The 8,842-nt window shown below is 42.3% G+C and overlaps 1 long non-coding RNA gene across 4 annotated transcripts in view; it reads right to left on the reverse strand.

Moving 5' to 3' along the window:
- The window catches only part of LOC105473362 (uncharacterized), a 78,675-nt gene extending 77,994 nt beyond the window's left edge, over nucleotides 1-681 (reverse strand). For all 4 annotated transcript variants that reach the window (XR_011609032.1, XR_011609030.1, XR_982198.2 and 1 more), the window contains exons 1-2: nucleotides 492-681; nucleotides 136-342 (exon numbers count right to left, since the gene is read on the reverse strand). This is a non-coding gene — a long non-coding RNA (uncharacterized lncRNA). The remainder of the gene's footprint in view (nucleotides 1-135; nucleotides 343-491) is intronic.
- Between the last annotated feature and the right edge of the window lie 8,161 nt (nucleotides 682-8,842).

An 8,842-nucleotide genomic window follows, 5' to 3' on the forward strand; every position in this document is an offset into this window, starting at 1 on the left:
TTCTTTTTGCCTGCCTGCTATCACAATCCTAATTCTCCTGAAGGAGAATAGTTCTAACTGATCAGGAAATGGTCACATACTATGAAGAGCAGCAAAGAAAAGCACAAAAATGAATATTTCAAAGTATGATCTCACCATATTTACTCCCTTTCCTAGCTTCTCTTTCCTCAAAGCTCTCTTCTGTTGAACGGAGATTTCCTTGTTGATATTCCTCGCCGCAATCATTATGAGGTTGGAAGGGCATTAGTGGTTCTCTCTAAAGGACAAGTAAAATGACCAGAACCACAGGGCTTATTTACAAACCTTGAGGCTCTCAGCCCCAGTCTGGTAGTACAAGGATCCCTGAAAAGAAAATGGAAACATTATTAATAGCATATAGGGGATCCTTGAAGTGCCAGACTAAGCCTGAGAACCTCAAGGATTCAAAAAATAATCCCTATGGTTCTGGTCATTTCACTCATCCTTTGAAGAGAACCTATGACTGATCTTACCTATGCAATTGCCCACAGTGAGCCTAACTAGAATTAGAATCTGTCTCACACATGGATCTATCCAAAATGCCCTGTTTCACAAGCTTGGGGTCCAAAATAAGCCATTTCTCCTAGGACAGGCAATGTAAATGACTCTCAGTCCTCCACTTGCTACCTTGAGAATGTCTTCCTATTCTTTTTAAAGGGCACCGTTCCCAGAGAGGAAATGGAAAATCTGTTCTGTTTCACTCACTGTTGCTGGGATGTTGCCCTATGATGTCACAGTGGATAACAGGTGGTCCAGAAACCTGTTGCAGAGACCAAAGTACACACTGCTGTCACAAGCATGACAATGTTTTCTTAGGGTGCAGGAAGAGGAAGCTTCTTCCCACAAATGTTACAATCAGCTAGCAACCATGCCGGAGAACACGCTGCAGCAGGTGCGGGTTTTGCCATGATCATATGCCATAAAAATCAGGTGCTAGGAAATTTCTCCTCCATACAACTACTACCCTCCTAGCCATCACGAGGAACTTGTCAGCATTATAGCTTGCTAGTGGCACAGTGCTCTCAAATGAGACACACAGGAAGCCATTTTCCTTAGAATATAACCACACACCAGGCTACCGGGGGAAGGAGTTTTGAGCTTCAGCCACATTCATGTCCAGACCAGCCTTCCCCTGCAACTTTAGAGAAGGAATGTTGTTGTCTTTGGGCTAAAAAGCCAGTCACTATTTCTTTCTGAACTGTCTCATAGGACTGGATCTTGATTATGTGGCTAAAACAAGAAATTGCTTCTTCCATTATTGGTTTCCAAGAAAGAAAAAGAATAATAATCATGCAGATTCAATGATAGCATTCACTTCAAATCTGCCTTCAGAGATCCTTTATTTTATATATATATATATATATATATATATATATATATCTCCTATTGTTCTAGTTTAAACTATATGTCACGCTTCTTTCAAGATCTTTCCTTTGGAATCTCAAGGTGCTTTTCTTATCTTTTACAGAACTTCCATACAAAGTACACACACATATATATATATCCTATTACATATATATATGTATGAGTTTAGTAAGGAGTATTAAACTCACACAATCACAAGGTCCCACAATAGGCCACCTTCAAGCTGAGGAGCAAGGAAGCCAGTCCAAGTCCCAAAGCTGAAGAATTTGTCCAGTATTCAAGGGCAGCAAGCATCCAGCATAAGAGAAAGATGTAGGCTTGGAGGTTAAGCCAGTTCAGCCTTTTCACGTTTTTCCTGCCTGCTTTGTATCCTGGCTGCTCTGGCAGCTGATTAGATAGTGCCCACCCATATTAAGGGTGGGTCTGCCTTTCTCAGCCCATTGACTCAAATGTTAATCTCCTTTGGCAACACCTTAACAGACACACCCAGGATCAATACTTAGCATCCTTCAATCCAATCAAGTTGACACTCTGTATTAACCATCATAAGGCCACCCCTTGACAACTTCAACCCATACACAATCTTCAGATAAAGACAATAGTAATTACACCTCACATAACACAACTATCCTTCATATAAATACCTTCATTTCATTTGCTTTTTCCTTTATCATGTGACATAAGATTTATTGACTTCATATCACATTTAAGTGTTGTTAACAAGTGATACATGCACAAACATGTTCTTAACAAAAGGAGGAGGAAATACTCATGACAATTACAGTCCCTATTTCTGCAACTGGTCATGTGGTCGTAGCTGGTATTGATGACTACCTTCTTCTACTACCCATTCTGTATTCCCTTTGCCTTCAGGAAGCACCTCAGCAGGTCACAGTTCTTTTCCTGGTGGAGTGACCCAAACCTTCATTCCTGAAGGGTCTGGACCATTTGTATTCAGGCCTGAATTAGTCTGTTGTAGTTTCCCATTGACCTTAATCATAAGGCATGATAATACTAAGAGGTACCCTAATGGATCTCCTGTATTCTATGCATACTCTTGTTTACCTCCATTGTGGAGTAGGAGACTGATTTCATCTTGACAGCCGGCCAACTCTGTAACTCCCTTCTTAGCCTGTTGACTTAAAGGTAGGAGGAGCCCAAAGTGTCCTGGTGGCAATCTTAACTTCCAGTTTAATGGAATTGTTGTTGTGTCTCCTGGTGGCAGCATTCCTCCCTCTGGAACTAAGACCTCTAGGCCAGCAGAATGTAATGTTGTGGGAACAGGAAGCAAAAATTTTGCTAGTGGATCACTAGGAGTGATGGTGAGTGGTACCACTTCCACCCCATGATTCCTGGACCTGTGATTCCTGGCTATGAGAGAAACACTAAAATATCTTGAATGCTGATTCAGAGCATGCATGGCCTCCTAGAGAACTTTGCCCAAGCCCTGCAAAATATTGTCACCAGTTGGCATTGTAATTGTGACTTCAAAAGGCCATTCCACTGTTCAATCCAGATGCTTCAGGATGATGGGGAACATGGTAAAACTGGTGAATTCCACGAGCATGAGCCCACTGCTGCACTTCTTTAGCCATAAAGTGAATTTCTTGGTCAGAGGCAGTGCTGTGTGGAATACCATGATGGTGCATAAGGCATTCCGTGAGTCCATGGATCGTACTTTTGGCAGAAGCATTGTGAGCAGGACAGGCAAACCCATATCTGGAGTAAGTGTCTATTCCAGTGAGGACAAACCTCTGCCCTTTCCGATATAATCATCCTGCTACCAGGTAGTTGGCTGGTCACCCCAAGTAATGGTGCCATATTGAGGGCTCAGTGTTGGTCTCTGCTACTGGCAAATTGGTACTCAGCAGTGGCCATAGCCAGGTCAGCCTTGATGAGTGGAAGTCCATGTTGCTAAGCCCATGCATAACCTCTATTCCTGTCACCATGGCCACCTTGTTCATGGGCCCATTGGGCAATGACAGAGGTGGCTGGGGAAAGAAGCTGAGTGGTGTTCACAGAATGAGTCATCCTATCCAGTTGATTATTAAAATACTCCTCTTCAGAGTTCATCCTTTGGTGAGCACTCACATAAGACACAAATATCTTCACTTCTACCAAAGCCCTGTAACAGGCCAAGAGCTGTCTCTCAAAAGGAGAATAGTTATCTGCAGAAGATGGCAGGGCCTTGCTCCAAAATCCTAGAGGTCTCCACTGTGATTCACTTGTAGGGGCCTGTCAAACACTCCAAACAGCATCCCTATCTGCCACTGACACCTCAAGCACCATTGGATCTGCTAGGTCATATGGCCTAAGTGGCAGAGCAGCTTGCACAGCAGCCTGGACCTGTTGCAGAGCCTTCTGTTCTGGACCCCACTCAAAACCAGCAGTCTTTCAGGTCACTTGATAAATGGGCTGGAGTAACACACCCAAATGAAGAACGTGTTGCCTCCAAAATCCAAATAGGCTCACTAGGTGTTGTGCCTCTTTCTTGGTTGTAGGAGGGGCCAAATGTAGCAACTTATCCTTCATCTTAAAAGGAATGTCTTAACAGGCCCCACACCACTGGACCCCAAGGAATTTTACTGAGGTAGAAGGTCCCTGAACTTTAGTCAGGTTTAATTTCCATCCTCTGGCACACAAATGTCTCACCAATAAGTCTAGTGTGTTTGCCACTTCTTGCTCACTGGATCCAATCAGCATATCATCAATGTAATGGATCAGTGTGATATCTTGCAGAAGTGAAGAGTGATCAAGGTCTCTCCGAATAAGATTATGACACAAAGCTGGAGAGTTTATATACCCCTGAGATGGCACAGTAAAGTTATGTTGCTGACCTTGCCAGCTGAAGGCAAATTGCTTCTGGTGGGCCTTATGGAGAGAAATGGAGAAAAAGGCATTTGCCAAATCAATGGCTGCATATCAGGTGTCAGGAAATGTGTTAATTTCCTCAAGCAATGAAATTATATCTGGTACAGCAGCTGCAATTGGAGTCACCACTTGGTTAAGCTTACGATAATCCACTGCCCTTCTCCAAGATCCATGTGTCTTCTGCACAGGCCAAATAGGAGAGTTGAATGGGATGTGGTGGGAATCACCACCCCTGCATCTTTCAAACCTTGATGGAGGCACTAATCTCCACAGTTCCTCCAGGGATGTAATATTGTTTTTGATGTACTACTTTTCTAGGTAGAGGCAGCTCTAATGGCTTCCGTTTGGCCTTTCTCACCATAATAGCCCTCACCCTACCAGTCAGGGAGCCAATGTGGGGATTCTGCCAGTTGCTAAGTATATCTATGCCAATTATGCATCCTGGCACTGAGGAAATGACCACAGGATGAGTTTGGGGACCCACTGGATCCACTGTAAGTTGGACCTGAGCTAAAACTCCATTAATTACCTGACTTCCCTAAGCCCCTACTTTAACTGGAGGACCACAATGACGTTTTGGGTCCCATGGAATCAACATCAGCTCAGAGTCAGTGTCCAGTAGTCCCAAAGTGTCTGATCATTTCCCTTTCCCCAATGCACAGTTACCCTGGTAAAAGGCTGGAGGTCTTCTTGGGGAAGGATGGGAGAATTATTCACTGCATAAATTGTTGGGAGTGTAGTGGGGTCCTTCCTCAAGGTGATCTGGCCTCCCCTTCATTCAAGGGGTTCTGGGTCTGTAAACTGGCTCAAGTCTGGAAATTGATAGAGGGATCATGATTCTCTGTTTTTATCATTCAAATTAGTCTTTTATCCATTTGACCTGTAAGTATTCTGCTTATATAAATTAAGTAGAAATGCAGTAGGCTTCCTATCAATTTCACTTCTAGGGACACCATGATTAATTAGCCAATACCAGAGCTCTACACAAGTCAGACTATTCTGATTGCTGTTTTGCCTCTGCTGTACATTACGGTAGCTACACGCACCTTGTCTTTGATTGTTGAGTGCCACCACTTGGCCCATGCCACCTTGGGATCCAATTATTCCCATTGTATTTACATTTTGTAGTTGAGTGACTGTGTTTCCCACTGTTAGATCTGACATGCAGAGAAAAGCAATTACAGGGCTCTTCAAAGATGCAGGTGCTGCCCTCACAAATCACACGGCATTAGTCAAGTGTATATCTTCTGGACCCTCCCAGCTTGGATGAGTAGGTCTAAAATGACTAATCCATTCCACTATCCCAATCTCCCTAAGCCTTTGGATCCCTTCCTCTACATTAACCCAGGGGAAATCAGGCATTTCCAGCTTGCTCACAGTAGGCCATCTTTAATCTATATTTCAGCTAACCATGTAAATAAACTATTAGAACCTTTTTTAACTCCCTGAGCTGTAACATTAAATGCAGAATCTCTACTTAGTGGGCTCAAATCAATAAATTCAGCCTGATCCAACTCTAAGTTCCTTCCACCTTTATTTCACACCCTTAGTATCCATTCCCATGACTGTTCTCCAGATTGCTCCTTATATAAATTAGAAAACTCAAACAGTTCTTTTCAAGTGTAGCACACCTCCTCATGGGTCACACTCTGAACCTTACCTCTAGGGGCCCACTAGGACTTTAGTCTAGTTATAAGTCTAGAAGCAAATAGGTGTATTGGGGTGGCTCCTGAGGAGAATCAACATTATCGTACCTGGCAACTGCCTCAGGGGAGGCCATCACTGTTGTCTCAGGCAGCGCAGGGTTTATCTCCTCTGACAAAGGAGGAAAGGCTGATGGTAGCATGGGTTGGGAAGGGGATGTTGCCACTATTGGGGATGGGGTAGCTGTTTCTTCTGGCAAAAAGGGTTTATCAGAGTTTACAAGCTCAGTGTCCCCAGCTTCATCAGGGTCCTCCCACACATCCCCATTCCAAGTTGCAGGGTCCCATTCTTTTCCAATCAATGCCCTCACTTTAACAGTAGCCACCTGGTGAGGCTGTGTATGTACCTTTCATTGCAGGTCAACCACTCTCATGATAAGAGCTTGCGTCTGTTTTTCCACAATTTCAGCTCTTTCTCTACAGGAGATAAGACTCTCACTCAGGGCTATCTTAGCAGATTTGAGGCTCAATATCCACTTCTGAAGCTGGGAGTTAGAATCCCTGAGTTCATCATTTTCCTTCATCACTTTGTCCAGTGAACCAAGGAGCAAACAACTCATTATGTTCCTTGGTTCTCCACATATGGTTAAAGGTATTATGTATGAAGTCACTAAACTCCTTGCCTCTCATGAGCAATGAATCAGGAGTGTCAAATGTATTTATTTTGCATAACTCTCTAAACAGTTCATGCCAAGGACTATCAGTGTTCCTCACAGTATTAGAAGTAGAGTCCTTAGCATTTGGGGGTCTAATCTTATTAAGCAACCAACTTCAGAAACCCCAAAACCAACAGAAGAACTCCATCCTTAATATTCTGTTCCTCTAGAACCACTCCTGGTACCAAAATCTGTTTTAGTCAAGGTTCTCTAGAGGGACAGAACTAATAGGATACATATATACACACACACATACACAAACATACATATATACGTATAAATATACAGGGTCCCACAGTAGGACTTCTTCAAGCTGAGGAGGCAAGGAATCCAGTCTGAGTTCCAAAGCTGAAGAACTTGAAGTCCAATGTTCAAGGGCAGCAAACATCCAGAATAAGAGAAAGATGTAGGCTGGGAGGCTATGTGAAAAGTCAGGTTTTTTTTTTTTTTTTCACATTTTTCTGCCTGCTTTATATCTTGGCCATGTGGGCAACTGATTAGATGGTACCCACCCAGATTAAGGGTGGACTCTGCCTTTCCCAGCCCACTGACTCAAATATTAATCTCCTTTGGCAATACCCTCACAGACACACCCAGGATCAATACTTAGCATCCTTCAATCCAATCAAGTTGACACTCTGTATTAATCATCATACCATGCTTTCCCCAAGGGCCTATTCCCAGTCTGTACCTGGCCAGTGTTTTATCCCCACGCACTAGACCTAGAGGGACACTCCCCTTTCCTTCATCCCAGTACTCCCCTCGTTTCTTACTTCAGAATCACAAAAACTATAATAGTACTATTTTGTTTCCAAGAGCTCAACACACAATCATAGGACAAAATAGTTTAAACTTGACTATTTTCCCAAGAACCAGACTAGTAACTTACCCATTGTTACCTTATTATTATAACACAAGAGTGACCCAGAAGAAACAGAATGAAAAATACTAATTTAGGGCAAATCTATTAGTGTACAGAATTCTATTACCCAGGAATTCTGTAAGGTAGATATAAATTTACTAGAATAAACCAATCATTTCTTATCCAAAATATAGCTGCATACCTGGGAGAATATTCCCCTTCAACTGGATGTTCCCTCTCTGTGCGGTGTAGATGTTCCAACAAATTGTCTTCCTGCCATCAGCTAACTACTAAATTGCAGGACATAAAATATTAACCACTAAAAGTTTTATCCAACCCCAAATTATGATTAACAATATTATTTGTGCCCTAATTAGCCAAACGCTGGGCACAGAATCCACTCAGTTCATTTTACTTCTTTCTTTTTTATTTTCACCTGCTTGTAGGTCAATGGAAAAGTACAAGCATTCATTTAAATTCCCCGTTACTTTGGACATACATACCTCTGCTTCATATCATTTCAATGTAGCCTATTTAATTGTAAATTACGGGTTCTATGAAGAGAGCTTTATTGCATTTCCCATTTGCAGTTGTTTACACTTTGCTATCAATATTTTCTCACCAATATGCAATTCAGAGGCTGTTATGCTGACACTAATGTTAATGGGTTATGTTATGCTTCTGTTCCATTACAGTGCACGTTTTTTAAAACCATAAAGAGCCCATTTTGCAGATGTTCATATAGCCTCATAGCACAGAGTTGCTTATATTCTGCACTGAAAATAAGCCTAGACATCCTCCCTTCCCCAGCCAGCCAGTGTTCAGAAATTTTAGAAATATCTAAATTAATTGAAACCTGACTCTTTATATATTCATGGTCCAAATAAAAGATGAGCATTGGTAGCCCTGCTGATGCAAATGAACAGCATGCTTACAGCAACACCAAACCATGCAGCAAAAGTAGAAGAGCAGATGTCTCCAGGAAAAAAACGAGCCCCAAGATATCCATTACTGAGCTGCCCAGCACCGTGATGTCAGTACTGATCACAAAAAAAAAAAAAAAAAAAAAAATGTAGAGAATAAATGCCACAGGGGCAGCACATCTGTCCCAGTAGCATAACTCAGCCTGAGACCTGGATGGAAGCACAACAGCTTGCTTCTAAAGGGAGAAGAATCCTCAGTGAAGGCAGAACAAACTTAATCTCCTCAGAGTTCAGCAGTAAGTCTAGAGAACACTACTTATTGATCTCATCCCCACGACAAGGCACTTGTATTTTATCACCAGTAAATAGCACTTGTGAGTTCTTTCAGGGACTTGAGGCAGCTAAGAATACATTTTTCCCTAGTCCTTTTATTTAAAAATAAGT

Source organism: Macaca nemestrina, chromosome 10 (assembly GCF_043159975.1).
Source record: "Macaca nemestrina isolate mMacNem1 chromosome 10, mMacNem.hap1, whole genome shotgun sequence".
In the NCBI taxonomy this organism is placed as follows: domain Eukaryota; kingdom Metazoa; phylum Chordata; class Mammalia; order Primates; family Cercopithecidae; genus Macaca; species Macaca nemestrina.